General features: G+C 47.5%; 1 long non-coding RNA gene across 1 annotated transcript; it reads right to left on the reverse strand.

Moving 5' to 3' along the window:
* Window positions 1-3419: 3419 nt before the first annotated feature.
* On the reverse strand, window positions 3420-14880 carry LOC104661400. Its single transcript, XR_747843.1, has 4 exons — window positions 14821-14880; window positions 12342-12449; window positions 4961-5082; window positions 3420-3943 (listed from the first exon to the last, which is right to left on the reverse strand). It is a non-coding gene; the product is annotated as an uncharacterized LOC104661400 (long non-coding RNA).
* Window positions 14881-15122: the final 242 nt, after the last annotated feature.

Genomic DNA, 15122 nt, shown 5'->3' on the forward strand with positions numbered 1-15122 from the left:
ATAAGATTTGGACAGAAACACAGATCCAAACCGTATCTCCAGGTCCATCAACTAACGAAGCAAACACAGTCATTCCCAGCTACTCACACTAACACATGGAGTCCAGAATATCTGCCAAGAACACCTGTATCAATAAATTCAGCCCAATCTAGCAGTTTTCCTCCTTCTCTAATACCAATAAAATTCATTTTTACACACTTTACTCATGTTTCTACTGATAACTAGGACAAATCATTTTTTTTGTTTTTGTTTTTTGAGACAGGGTCTTGCTCTGTCACCCAGGTAGGAGTGCAGTGGCATGATCACGGCTCATTGCAGCCTCAACCTCCCAGGCTCAGGCAATCCTCCTGCCTCAGCCTCCTGAGTAGCTGGAACCACAGGTGTGCACCACCACACCCGACTAATTTTTAAATTACATGTAGAGATGGGATCTATGTTCCTCTGGTTTGTCTTTAATTTCTGGGCCCAAGCAATCTTCCCCCTCAGCCTCCCAAAGTACTAGGATTATAGGCATGAGCCAATGCACCTGGCCAGAAAAAATGTTGTGTAAGCCTCTTTCCCCCAGTCAGATTTTGCATTCATCCCCCTTGGTGTGCAGGGATCTGACTGTGGTGATGGGTCTGGAGGCAGCAAGAGGTTTGGGGTTTGCTTTGAGAATGACCTGCTCTTGCAAGCTAATTGTCTCAATGAGAACATTACAAAGTCTTCCACAAGGGCAGGTTGATCCACTCAGGTGGGAAAAGAGCATTGGCTTCTAACAGCAAAAGGAAGATGATGTGGAATTTGAGGTTCCAGTTTCTCATTTGCATCACAATCCATCCAGTGATTCCCATTCCAATTCTTAGAGCCCTGCTCTTTTCCAATCAATGTCCTAACTTTCCAGGAAAATGCCTGGAAAGGCTGTGATATCAGTTTGTGTTGTTCTTCAACACCCAGAAGGATAAAATTGGGTTGGAACACAGAGAAATGGCTTTCCAGCTTGGGGCCCAGCCTGCTTGCCTTTCACTCCAAATCAGAACAGTTTATGAAAGTTCCACTGACCTAGCAGGCATCCTTAGGACTCTGCACACAAGAAATCCATGCCTAGGGATTTTCAGGTAAAGGACATTGAGTCATTTCCCCATCAGCACTTCCAAGGTTCCAGTCTCTCTAGGGCACTTTACCATTTCCATTTTAGGCCCCTTTTCCTGCTCTTATTACTGTCAAAAAAGTTTCTAGGTGGGCATGGTGGCATGTAGCTATAATCCCAGCTACTCAGGAGTCTGAGGTGGGAGGATCGCTTGAGCCTAGGAGTTTGAGGGTGCAGTGAGCCATGATCATGCCACTGTACTCCAGCCTGGGTGAGGGAGCAAAACCCTGTCTCTTTTAAGAGAAAGCAAGAATGTTTCTAGCTCTGAGCTCTCCTTTCTGGATCCTTCACCTCATTTATGTTCCCATTACCACTTTCTGTTTCCACTCTATGGGGAGTTATCTGGACAACCCCAAAGGGCCCCTCATCCCTCAGGGGATCTTCATGGGGCTTCTCTTGGAGATTTGCAGTAAGTTTCCCTTAGAAACTCAGAGAAGTTCTGCAATTTTTTTAAGAACACCTTTTTAACGTGTCAATTCATATTTTGTTTGATTTAGTACTTTCAAAGCCAGTATAAGATCTGATCCTTTTCAGAAAGGTAGTAAAATGAAGAGACCCTATGTGAACAAATTAGACATAGTGGGAAAGACATAATTGTTACTGTACTTATCCCTTTCAAAGGGGAAGTACAGAGTCATTCAGAGAAGAGGGGAAGGAGACAGGTTCCAAGACGGTCTGGTGTTTCAGAGCACAGCACTGATGGCTTAGATGGGAGAAGCTAACTGCAGGCAGGACACTCACAGCCTAGAGACACCAAGGTGGTAATTCGCACCTACATCGTGAATAGCAGCTAAGAGTGAATTGCAACGTGTAGAGTAGAAACAGCCTGGGACAGGCTCGAGGTCAAGAGAACAAACAGATTTAGAAAAGCAGAGCTCAGTCAGTGTTGCCCGTGCAGCTTTACCTTAGTGGGAGTGTTTTGCTTGCAAAAGGAGAGTAAAAACAGGTTGTTCTCCAGACAGCTTGTTGCCAGTAAGACAGTGAGCGCTCCTCTCCCCTCGACTGCCTGGGCTCCCCAACCAGCATCTCAGATGCAGCACGTGCTCTGGTGCCCAAGAGGATTCGTCAAGTCAGTGGTTGTCTGGAAATTTCACACCCTTTGATAATAACAGCTCATCTTCGAGTGTGCCCCGCCTGCCTGCACTGTGCTGCCCCCGTGTCAGCCACAGGCCATGGCCTGGCTGAGGTTGCACAGGTGATGCTCTGCCATTTCATTTCGGCTCATGCCACAAACAAGTGCTCTTTTCACGGCCCACATAACACCATATTCTTCACACTTCTGTGCTTTTTCTTAGTGATTTTGCTGTTTAAAATGACCCCAAGCCCGGTGCTGACGTACTGTCTAGCATTCTAAGAGCAAGAGGCTGTGATGTGCCGCACAGAGAAATGCGTGTGAGATAGCTTTATTCAGGTGTGAGTTCCAGTGCTGCTGGCCATGGACACAGTGTTAGTGGGATCACCAACATCTATTCAAAAAGGTGTCTTTAAACAGGAACACGCATAAGCAAGGTTATGTACTGATTGGTTGATGAAAATGTTGTGACCAGAGGCTCGCGGGAACCCAGCCCTGTATTTCCCCAGAAGCAAGGGCTCTGTATTCACAAATTCAGTGTTTAGGTGACTTTATAGAACTAACGGTAGCAAATCACAAGAATCAACTGCATCTGCCTCCATTTTGCTCCACAGAGAAGCAAAGTGACAAGGAGGGTACATAGAAAACAGCCAGTACCCTCCAGTCCCACACAAGCTGGTGTCCAGGGGCAGAGTGGCTTGTGCTAAGCCTCATCCCAGCCCCACTCAGATTTCCTTTGCGTTTCTGGTGATTCCCTCCTGTTTTCTCTGGTTCTCCAGAGTACAGTCTGTCCAGGGGCAGAGTGGCTTGTGCCAAGCCTCATCCCAGCCCCACTCAGATTTCCTTTGCGTTTCTGGTGATTCCCTCCTGTTTTCTCTGGTCCTCCAGAGTACAGTCTGTCCAGGGGCAGAGTGGCTTGTGCCAAGCCTCATCCCAGCCCCACTCAGATTTCCTTTGTATTTCTGGTGATTCCCTCCTGTTTTCTCTGGTTCTCCAGAATACAGTCTTCCAAGTTGTTTTAATCAGATTCATTCCTACCTTGATGAAGAACTAGTGAAACATTTGAGATTACTGACCTCCTAGTGGTCTTTAAATTTTTTAAGGTGAATACACCTGTAGGCTCAGTGTTTTGGGAGGCCAAGGAAGGGGGATTTGTTGAGTCCAGAAGTTTGAGACCAGCCTGGGCAACATAGCAAGACCTCACCTCTACCACAAAACAAAACAAAACATTTTGAGCCCAAAAAAAAGTCATTGTTTAAAAAATTGACTCATACATACTATAACCTAGATTCCCAAATTTAAAAAAGACAATTCACATTTCTCATATGAGGTAGAGAAGGGGAATTAATGTTTCATTCTCACACTGTATGATCAATTGAATAATTTGCCTCTGTGGGTCCTGTGGATCCAGGTCTTCAGCTGAGGCCCCTGGCAGCCTGCAAACCTTCCAGCCACCAGGCTCCTGAAGCAGCACAATCCACTGTCTGCGGCTCCTGAACACTGCTCCTGCCAGCAACGCTGATGGCGGATGGTGTGATGCCAACGCAAAATGGCTGTTGGTGGAAACACATTAGCTGTAATTACCAATTGTCACAGGTCTTTCTTTGAAAGGAATCTTTTTACACAAAAATCCAATATTACCATCAGCCTCTCCTTGGTTTCCAACATGCTCAGGTTAGCCACAGTGATCCCAACTTCTGTTTCGTGTCACCTCTTGGCATACACACCCAAAATGTCAACTCCTATGGGAACAAACACTAAGCAAAGTGCAAGACCATGGGAGGCGTTCATCACAAGATGGCGGACTCATGTGAGACCATGGAAGGCTCTCATCACAAGATGGCAGACTTGGATTTTGGCTGAATGTGTGGTGCAATTTGGAAAGAATGCTTTCGATTCCCTTTTACTGCATATGTCAGAACAATTTCCTGTTAACTAATATGATGTTCTTACTTTAATTTTAGTATGTTTTAGTACAAATATCTAGGAACAAATTCTTCAGTTGAACAATCTGAGAAACAAATTGCTCAACTGATCCAAGGTCTGTCATTGTCTCATTCTACAGATAAGGAAATTGCAGCTCAGAGAGACCAAGAAGATTGGGAGACAGGGGTCTTACTCTACGAGTGCCACAGCCTTCCAACACCAGACTTCAGCACCAAAACAGGGCCTGGCGTGGCCAGGCATGGCAGAGCAAAAACCAGGCTCCTGACAAACTCTCACACAAACTGGAGGAGGGATTTGGAGGGGCAGTTAAGACCCAAACTCCAGTTTCAGCAAGTCTGCATCACAGTTTTACAATCTCATCTTTGACCTTTTTCTTCCTTCATATCTAATTTATCTTCATTTTCTGGGTTTTGTACAAGTTCTCAGCCATCATTAAATCACATTACAACTTCACCTACCACATCTTCTCTCCTTCCTCTTCCGCCCTTGAGATACTTTCTTCCCTTCCTGTCATATAGACTTCTGACACCATGAAACAGTCTTCCCAAGTTGCCTGCTGTGATTAAAATAACTTTTAACTCCTCGGACACCACCTCTCTGCTGCTCCCTTTTTGCTGTTCTCTTCCATCAAGTGCTGGTTCCAAGCACTAAAAACAAACTCATATTCAGAAGTAAATTTTGTTCATTAATATACCAGGACACTCTTCCATTTCAGTTTGTTTTCTAAAAGACCACATAAGACTACTGCTTTCTGAATTGTTTAAGGGGAAAGTTCACAATTGCATTTTAAAATAAAATAAAATGAGGCTCACATTGAGAACTCAGACTCTGAGGTTCTGCTGGGTAGGCAGCTCCCACACAGCAGGAATGTGTTCAACACACGCAGGCCAGGCACAGGCACAGCTGCATTTGTGTTCATCGTCCACAGAATGCACTGCCAACGAAGACGAACGTGAAATGAAGGCCCGGAACCTTTGAAGCTGGTAATTCACAAAAATTCCAACTATATATTTTGTATGGAAAACAAGGCGAAACTGTAAAATACCTAATTCAGAACTTGTCCCTTATAATTGTCTCTTTTTTTTTGAGACGGAGTCTCACTCTGTCACCCAGGCTGGAGTGCAGTGACCGGCTCTCAGGTCACTGCAAGTTCCGCCTCCCGGGTTTACGCCATTCTCCTGCCTCAGCCTCCCGAGTAGCTGGGACTACAGGCGCCCGCCACCTCGCCTGGCTAGTTTTTTGTATTTTTTAGTAGAGACGGGGTTTCACCGTGTTAGCCAGGATGGTCTCGATCTCCTGACCTTGTGATCCGCCCGTCTCGGCCTCCCAAAGTGCTGGGATTACAGGCTTGAGCCACCGCGCCCGGCCAATAATTGTCATATTTTTAATAAATTTTACTCCTTTTCCTAAAAAAGCGGAATGCTTGCCATTTTTCAAACATGCACTTATCTTTTAAGATAGAAATGGTTTCCCCACACCTCTGTCCACCCTCACATATTTTATGCGCAGCCTCATTTGTGCGATGCAATGTGAGGTTTCTCTTATGTGGACTCTCACTTCTCTTCACTTCCTCAGTGATTTTCTCCTATCCTTCTCTTTGGTTTTACTGTTCTTTAGTGCTAAATTATAAAATTAGAAGTAAAACTGTTGTCTGGCCTTGCCCTGGTACACTGCTAGTGCTCACCAATAAATATGAACCGACTCCGTTTTGTCTGCGTGTGGTTTTGGGTCAGGGCTGCTCTTTAGCCATTCTGGGATCAGCTGTCCCTTGATAGCTGCCTGAGGGGCTGGGGAACACTCTGGAGGGTGTGGTGCGAGGAGCAGCCCATGGTTGAGAATGAATCCCTATTTTTGTGTCAGCTCTGATACCTGCTGGGTCAGGCGACCACATCCGACCAAAATCACGGGCTTTCTTCCTCTCTCCAGCTACATAAATGATAACCACGCATCCAAATGTCACCTTAAAAACCCCAGAGCCTTGGTCTTGCTGTTAAAAGAGCTAATTGTGTCCTTGGGCACTAGCTGCCTTCATTCTCAAGGTATAGAGGAAATCGGTGAGGCCAGCCTTGGAAGACCCCCGGGTGGGGTGCAGTGTGGGTGCCTTCCTCTCGGCTCAGCCCCTCCCTCCTTCCTTCTCCACTTCTCAACTCTTTCACAGCCAGGAAGGGCCCCTGTACTCAATTTCTTTGTCCTGTCCTAGTAACTCCACTGTTCAACAACTCCATTTTTTTTCCGGTGTTCTGCATCCTGTTTTTATTGTTGTGTGGCAGATCCCCACCGTAGAACATAATTGCAAGTACTCGGTGGTGCAAAAGAGCAGTTAGTACCTAAGTACAGATGGGAAACACGATTCTTTTGTTTTAAGTAAATACTTAAACATTGCTCAGGTCCTAAAGCATCTGGACTCTAGGTCTGAGTAGCGGAGTGCGTCTCCTGTGGGCCCGCAAGGACCCCTGGATTCCCTCCCTGCAGTGATCAAGATATGGAACTGGAGCCACAGCTGGATCACAAGACGTCCCTTTTCTAGAGCCTTTCCCGGCCCTCTACAGGCAGGATCCGGCAGGAAAAAGATGATCGGAATTTCTCGAAGGTCAATGGTCTGCACAGCTGAGGATTCTGTGTGGTTCTCTTGGTTCCCTTGGTGTCTGGAGGAGGCCGAGGCCCTTAGATGACCTTTCAGCTCCTCGCACAGGACCAGCACGAGGGGCCCCCGGCCTCTGAGGACGCTGGCTCAGTGCCCTGGAAGAAGGCCTTGTCCCCTCGTCTTTAAAGGTCTTCCCCCAACAGCCGAGGGTGCCATGTACGTGATGTGAGCTCCTCTGAGCCCAGGCTGCGTCATCGTCTGCCGCGCCATGTGGAAGGGGTGGGAGCTGCGGCCACGGTGGTCACCCAGCTCCCCACCACGGGCACGCTCTTGGCATCCGGGAGCTCGCCCTTGGCTGAATTCTTCATGCTGAGACAGGCGGCCGGGAGATGATGGGTGCCCTGCACGGAGATGCTGAAGCCCTGGAGGCTCTGGAGCCCGTCAGACTGGGTGACCTTCACCAGGCAGTGTCCCAGGCCTCAGGACTCGGCTCTGTGCCCAACTTCCCAACATTGGCTGCCAGGCGGGTCTGGCAAAATCCTAGGGGTACAGAAAGCAAAGGGAGGTGGCACTGGCCACTGGAGGCCAGGCTGCCCACCAAGTACCTCCAGAGCTGCGTGTGCCTGTCCACGCCCTCCAGGGAACAGCTCACAAATGAGCCAGTGAAACAATCCTTCATCCCTAGTGACCAAGAACCAGAGACAGCCAGGCCACTCACAGGAAGCACAAAGCCCCAGGAGCACGACGCCAGGAAATCTCCCCTCATGACAAAAGGAGAAGGTCTGAGGTCACCAGGAAAAATCATGAAAATCAACGAAAAGCTAAACATTTCAGGCTTTTTGTTTGTTTTTTAGAGACAGGGTTGTTGTTGCCCAGGCTGGAGTGCAGTGGTGAAATCACAGCTCACGGCTGCCTTGAACTCTGGGACTCAAGCAATTTTCCTGCCTCAGTCTCCCAAATAGCTGGGACTACAGGCGCGTGCCACCAGGCCCGGCTACTTTTTTTTTTTTTTTGAAGATTGGGTATGTTGCCTCGGCTGGTGGCCAACTCCTGACTGACCTCAAGCAATTCTCTGCCTCGGCCTCCCAAAGTGCTCAGATTACAGGCATGAACCACCACACCTGGCCCTTCAGTTTTCTTTAAGAGGCATATTCCAGATAAACATATTAGAATATTTCAAAAGCATTGGTTTGTGTCAAAATCATTTTTCATTTTTTCAGAACACAGTCTATAAGCAACAAAAAGACAAATGCCACCATGGTCCAAATGTGCCCCCAAATGCATGTGTTGAAATGTGATTGGCAAAGTGATAGTATTAACAGGTGGGGCCTTTAGGGGTGACTGAGTCACATAGGCAGAGCCTTCAGGAATGGGATTTGTTACTTTATGAAAGGGCTGGTGGGAACTAGGCAGGTCCTTTTTCCCGTCCGCTTTCCACCGTGTGAGGACACAGCATCCCTTCCCCACAGAGGACACAGCAACAAGGGGCCATCCTGGAGGCAGAGAGCAGCCCTCCCCAGACCTCAGAGCTGCAGGGCCCTGATCACAGTCTTCCAGCCTCCAGAACTGTGAGAAATAAATTTATATTTTTTATAAGTTATCCAGTCTCAGATATTTTATTATAATATAACAGCATAAACAGATCAAGACAGAAGCCCGAGTACAATCACTCAACTGTGGAGATTGTTCGCTTTCTTTCTTTTCTTCCTTTCTCCTTTCCTTTCTCCTTTCCTTTCTCCCTTCCTTTCTCCCTTCCCTTCCCTTCCCTTCCCTTCCCTTTCTTTCCTTTCTTTCTTTTCTTTCTTTCTTTCTTTTTCTTTCTCTCTCTCTCCCTCCCTCCCTCCCTCCCTCCCTCCCTCTCTCTCTCTCTCTGTCTTTCTTTCTTTCTTTTTTTTTTTTGAGACAGTCTTGCTCTGTCGCCCAGGCTGGAGTGCAGTGGCTGGATCTCAGCCCACTGCAAGCTCCGCCTCCCGGGTTTACGCCATTCTCCTGCCTCAGCCTCCTGAGTAGCTGGGATTACAGGCGACCGCCACCTCGCCCGGCTAGTTTTTTGTATTTTTTAGTAGACACGGGGTTTCACCGTGTTAGCCAGGATGGTCTCGATCTCCTGACCTCGTGATCCGCCCGCCTCAGCCTCCCAAAGTGCTGGGATTACAGGCGTGAGCCACCGCGCCCAGCCTCATGGTGTTCTTTCTATTGACATTCTTATTATAAAGCTTTCACAGTCACATAAAGGCCAGGCTGCAGGACTGAGGAAGACAGGGAGGGAGCCTCCAGAGCAGCGGTCCTCGGCCTCTTTGGCACCAGAGATGGGTTTTGTGGAAGACAATTTTTCCACTGACAGCAGGGACAGGGGATGGTTTTGGGGTGACTCAAGTGCATTACATTTATTGTACACTTTATTTCCTTGTTATTACATTATAATATATAATAAAATAATTACACAACTCACCACTACGTAGACTCAGTGGGAGCTTGTTTCCCTGCACCTAGACGGTCCCATCTGGGGGTGACGGGAGACAGTGACGGGTCATCAGGCATTAGATTCTCATGAGGAGAATGCAGCCTAGATCCTTGCAGGCACAGTTCATGACAGGGTTCATGCTCCTACGAGAATCCACCGCACCACAGACATGACAGGAGGCAGAGCTCAGACAGTAGCACCAGTGATGCAAGCGGCTGCAAATACAGAGGAAGCTTCACTCAGTCTCCCACTGCTCACCTCCTGCTGTGCAGCCCAGTTCCTAACAGGCCACGGACGGGTAGCAGTGCTTGGTTAGGAACCCCTGCTCTACAGCATTCCATCAGAAAAGGAGCGAGGCAGCCGCTGCTCCACACAGCAGAGGAGGAGTGGCAGTGCTCTGGGACTCGGAATGGCACACAGCAGAGTGGACCCAGAACTGAGGACAAAGCACAGCGCAGAGACAGGCCCGACTCTCAACAGCCCGACTCACAACGGGTCAGCTTTACGACAGCATGAAAGCCAACTGCTTTCAGTAACACCCCCCCTTACAAGGGGTCTTACGGGGGGTCCTGTCACCGTAGACGCCATAGAAGTGGAGGAGCATCTGTGTGGTGCAGAGAGCTTTCCACTCAGGGATGCTAAGCAAAAGCCACGGTAGCCTGCAGTGCGTTACCAGGAGACACTCATGACAATATCCTTGTTCACAGAGTCTACATCACAAAACATCTAATTTTAGTGATACTCTCCCCAGTCAGACACAAAACTTCCACACGTACTTACTTCACTCCAGTCATGATCTTAATGAACCAGTTTTCACTGAGAAATACCAGAGCACAGCCCTCACATAATGCTCACTTGGGAACACCCTAGGCAACGCTCCACATTCGGGACTACTTCAAAACAAAGAACACTTACGTACAAAATCCCCCACACTTCTGTGACAACAGACATCGGCCTCCAATGCCGAGAAAATTACGTGAGCTACCATTTCCCTTTCAGCCCATCTTAAAGGAGACAGGAGCGGTGTGTTCCTGTCAGAAACCAGCAGCTCCAGGCTGGGCACCACCGCTCACTCCTGTAGTCCCAGCACTGTGGGAGGCCGAGGTGGGAGGATCACTTGAGGCCAAGAGTTGGAGACCAACCTTGGCAACACAGCAAGACCCCGTTTCTAAAAAAAAAAAAAAAAAAAGTTAGCCTGGCACGATGGTGCGCACCTATCATCCCAGCTACTTGGGAGGCTGAGGTGAGAGGACGAATTGAGCCCAGGAGGTCAAAGGTGCAGTGAGCCATGAGTGCACCACTCACTTCAACCCAGGTGACAGAGCCAGACCGTGTCTTCAACAACAAAAGTACCAGCTCCAAGCCCTGTCTTGGTTTTTTTCCCATTTTACTCTGAGAGACTAGCTGGCAGCGATGGTGATCCCACAGCACCCTGGCCATCCCTGCTTGCACCCAGGTCCTCCTGGACAGGTCCACAGAGCCTCCCATGCACAGAGCCTCACTTGTGCCAAAGGTGAAGCACACAGGCCCTGGGCTCTCCTTACGCTCGGACACCAGCCAGCTTCAGGGCCACTTGGGATTACTTTCTGTACAAAGAAAGGGCGGCTAGGATATAAGGCTACTCCCAGCCCTGAAAGATAGTTTCAACTTTGGGGAGGCGGCATTTAATGTGTTTCAAAACCTTAAAGCCAGTCCACAAAAAGGTCCAACTGGATCCATAAATGGGACACCTGTCATTGGATCACAAACTTCTCAACAGCCCAGAGTCTGCAGAATATCCCTCAAATCTGTTGGCAAGCAGAACAGCACTCAGAGTAGGTGAGCAGGGGCTTGCCGCCGGGCGCCGGCCTGCAGGTTTGCACAGGGGTGTAGGCAGCACAGTGAGCCCTCGGTGTGCACAGTGGTCCAGGCAGCACCATGCACCCTCCTGGGAGTGACCAACTGAGGCTAGTGTGGCAGCGATGAACACAAATGCAGGCTTTGTCCATGACTGGCTGCCCCCTCACCTCAAGATCAAAGCTGCAAACCCTGGATCCACCTACAATGCTGCTGTTGGTGATATATTCAGAGCTTTCAGTCCAGACTTCTTGCTTTTCCATTTAAATGTAAGTCTTTGTATTGTAATACCTTGGGTATCCCAAGGTTTAGTCTTGTGAAATTTACCTTCCCTAGAGCTGTCCTTTCGAAGTATTTGAGTTATAAATAAAGACAACAACGAAGTTTATATATTTAACCCAATAGTGGGTTTAGTACAACGTGATGCCAGTAGAGAAACATTATACATTTGTGGTAAGGAGCAACTCTCTTTATTCAAATATCTGACATGAAAAATCTGCTTTGTGTCAGCTAATATTCCACAGATATTCGGAGCGCAACTACAAAAATAACTTGCTTAGAAGTCCCTGTCTTGCCAACTAATTTTTGACTGATCACAAAATGGGGGCCTTCCAAAAAGAAAATTTGGTTTCCAAACAGGACATTTCTTTTCAAAAATTAATTAATTAATTTTTTAAAATTATTATGTATTTATTTATTTTTGAGACAGAGTCTCACTCTGTTACCCAGGCTGGAGTGCAGTGGCACGATCTCAGCTCACTGCAACCTTCCCCTCCCGGGTTCAAACAATTCTCCTGCCTCAGCCTCCTGAGTAGCTGGGACTACAGTGCATGCCACCACACCTGGCTAATTTTTGTATTTTTGGTAGAGACAGGGTTTCACCATGTTGGTTGGTCAGGCTGGTCTCCTGACCTCATGATTCGCCCACCTCAGCCTCCCAAAGTGCTGGGATTACAGGCGTGAGCCACCGTACGCGGCCTAAAAATAGGACATTTCTTTAGAGATTTCAATAATTGTACATAATCATGGGTTCATAGAAAAACTATTCCAAATTACCTAATGTACTGCTATATTTTTTGATACTCTTGATAATTCTTTAAAAAGTCATCTTAAGATGTTTATTTCTATAGAAGTATTTTGCTCACTTCTAGTTACTATTTAGTCCATGTTGAGTTTTATTTTATACGATCATCCATTTTCCTTTATCAAACCATTCCCAAGCAAAATCAAAGAAAAACCCAGCACAGGCTTAAATCAAACCAGGCTGTTAAGGCAAAAAGTCGATATACGAAGAGTCCAAAGTGCTCACTGAAAATTATGCAAAGCCATTCCGAAAACATAGTGAGTGCAAATCCCATTGTTATTCATATTTTTGAGAAAACTAACTGGTGACTTCAATGATCAGCTCTTCATCCACCTTGAACGAGAGAAAGAGAAAGGAATTTACCCATGGTATTTACAAATGCCACCTAACCTAGCATTCAACATAAAAGGTGTGGTTGTGGTGGCTCACGCCTGTAATCCCAGCACTTTGGGAGGCTGAGGTGGGTGGACTGCTTAAGGCCAGGAATTGAAGATCAGCCTGGGCAACACAGAGAGACCCTGTCTCTAATAAAAACAATAATCATAAAAATAAAAACAAAAATGAAATAAAAGAGGTATGACCAGAATGCTGTTTGCCCCCCTTACGGATTTTTCATTTCATCTACATTTTGCTTTGCAATTTGAGAATAGAAGGATCTGCCCATTTAAGAAAAACATGCCATTCTGATGTTTAAAAGGCTTGTAAAGAAAGAAATGTCCTGTACTGGGTCTATCTAGCCAAGTGGGACACAACTAAGTCCATATTGGGCCCCCAGAGAATTCAGCCCTTACTAGATATTCGCTCTTATTAATATTATTCTAGACCTGATTCTCTGAAGTTACAGAGTATTCATACTGATTTTAATATTTTAGAATTTTGTTTAAAAGGCTCATCTTCACAATACTGTTCTGGTTACAATCGGGACTTTTCCTCATTCCACTGTGCTCCCACAGAGAACGGGGTGCAGGGCAGGTCCCTTCAAGGGTACGGCTGGGTCAAAGGGCGAATGTGTTTGGGATTCCAGCAGACACCGCTGGCCACTCCCCTAGGGAGGGCACCCCACCCGCCAGCAACGCAGAAGGCCATGTCACAACAACGCTGCTTCCAAACATTTTGTGCATCACCCATCCAATAGCAGAAAAATAACTCCTTTTCCTTTTCTTTCACCGTGTCCCTTTCTGGAGCCCTTGCTAGTTAGGACCATGCCCAGGACTTGCACCCCGGGGTTCATGAGCTCCCCGTCCTAACTGAGCCTCATTCTGAGCTCCCAGCAAGGCTGCCAAAAATTTCAAGCAGAAGAGAGGATTTCGGTTGGTGCCAGAGAAACAGGAGCGGCTGCTCATTCCACAGATCCAGGGCAGGACCATCCCAACAGGCACCAGTGAACCCGGAGAGTAAATCTGACTTGGCCAAGGGCATGGGGATTGGAGCCTAATCCAGTAAGACAGTGGCCACTTCTGTGATCGAGGAAGCATCAGGGAGAATGATGCTAATAACTAAGAAAATGAAAGAAAAGCAGGGATTCAAAACTATATTTGCCACATGGAACTTTTACAGTGATGCCACGGTACACGCTCCAACGCCTCACCCTCATTCTGCCGGGAGCCGCACTGAGGACGGAGTTCTTGGGGGAGAGAATAATATGGTGGATTTTTTGGAATGGCATATTCTAATAAAAGGAGGAAAACATTTAAATTTTTGAGTTTTAATTAAATGAATATGTATTTAATTTAATAACTAACGCCTAAGGCTGCACACCTGTGAGATCTATTTACTCTCCTCAATATGGAATCTTTTTTTACATTATAAAAACAACACCTTTCTTGAAAAAATTCACACTACATATAAGTATATAAGGCAGCACCTGAGCCTCCAGAACCCTACAACCTCCATAACCTCATCCTCAGGGAGGGTTCTGTGCTCCTCCCAGACCTTTGTATGTGCCATAAAAACAGCCAAAGCCCAGGGGACGCATCTGAGCTGGGTCCCCCTCCAGGTCTGTCCATTTGCTTTTACCCTTTGGAGACTGCGTTGCCATCCCCAGTTCACAGAGGAATGGACCCACATCCACCCAGCTTTCACCTCCAGGTAGATTTTGACCCACTTAACTCTAGCATGTTTAAGTTGTGCAACAGAAGAAAACAGACAAGCTGTTATATTTCCATTCCAAGATACTAAGGTTTCTTATTTCCAGATCCTGTACTACACTAAGTCAAGAGTTCAAAACAACAAAAGGGAAGTATTTCTCATTATAAGATATGTTTAAAAAACAGTCTTTAAATGGTCGACTTTCAGAATTGCAGCAAAAGCAGAACTGGACACACCCAACAGGCCTTGGTTGTTCCCACACAATTGCCAAGCTTGAAGGCCGGCCCTGGAAAGGGGCCGCCTACTTTGGTGGGCCTCATAATTGGCCTGCAGAATATTCCAGGCATACTGGTCTGCAGGCCCCTGAACAGGACCTCTGGGGCCCCCACTCCAGTTCATCTTCCTGCCCCGGCCGCCCTTCTCGGCTCAACTCTCCCCTTCCTGCCATGCTTGCCAGCTCCAGGGGTGGTGTCCTCGGTAGCCCCCAACTCCTCCCATCTCCCCTCTCTCCAGGCCCCAGCCCTTCCACTCCCGGGACACCTCCTTGTCTTTCACTGGCTACTTTCTGCATGGCATGGAACCTCAGCAGACGGCCTTCCGCGCCCCACACGCTCACCATGTGCAGCTTCTGCTGCTGCCCTGCTCCAAGACCCCAAGTGAGTTCTGGAGCAGGAACATGTGTGCACCCAGGCCCCGGCACCTCCTCACCCAGGCCTGGGCAGGTGAGCACTCCCAACAGGCGTCGCGATTCTCAGTTGCAGCTGCTGCCTTCAGTGCCTATGCCTCTGTTTCTTCTCTCCATTTTCCAAAGTCATAGAGGACCACCAGAAAACATCCAAAACCAAAAAGATCAACTAAAGCTCTCTCCCAACACTTCCCAGCCTTACCTGCATGCTTTCTTCGAGGCAAAGGTCCCAT

Source organism: Rhinopithecus roxellana, chromosome 21 (genome assembly GCF_007565055.1).
Source record: "Rhinopithecus roxellana isolate Shanxi Qingling chromosome 21, ASM756505v1, whole genome shotgun sequence".
Classification (NCBI taxonomy): domain Eukaryota; kingdom Metazoa; phylum Chordata; class Mammalia; order Primates; family Cercopithecidae; genus Rhinopithecus; species Rhinopithecus roxellana.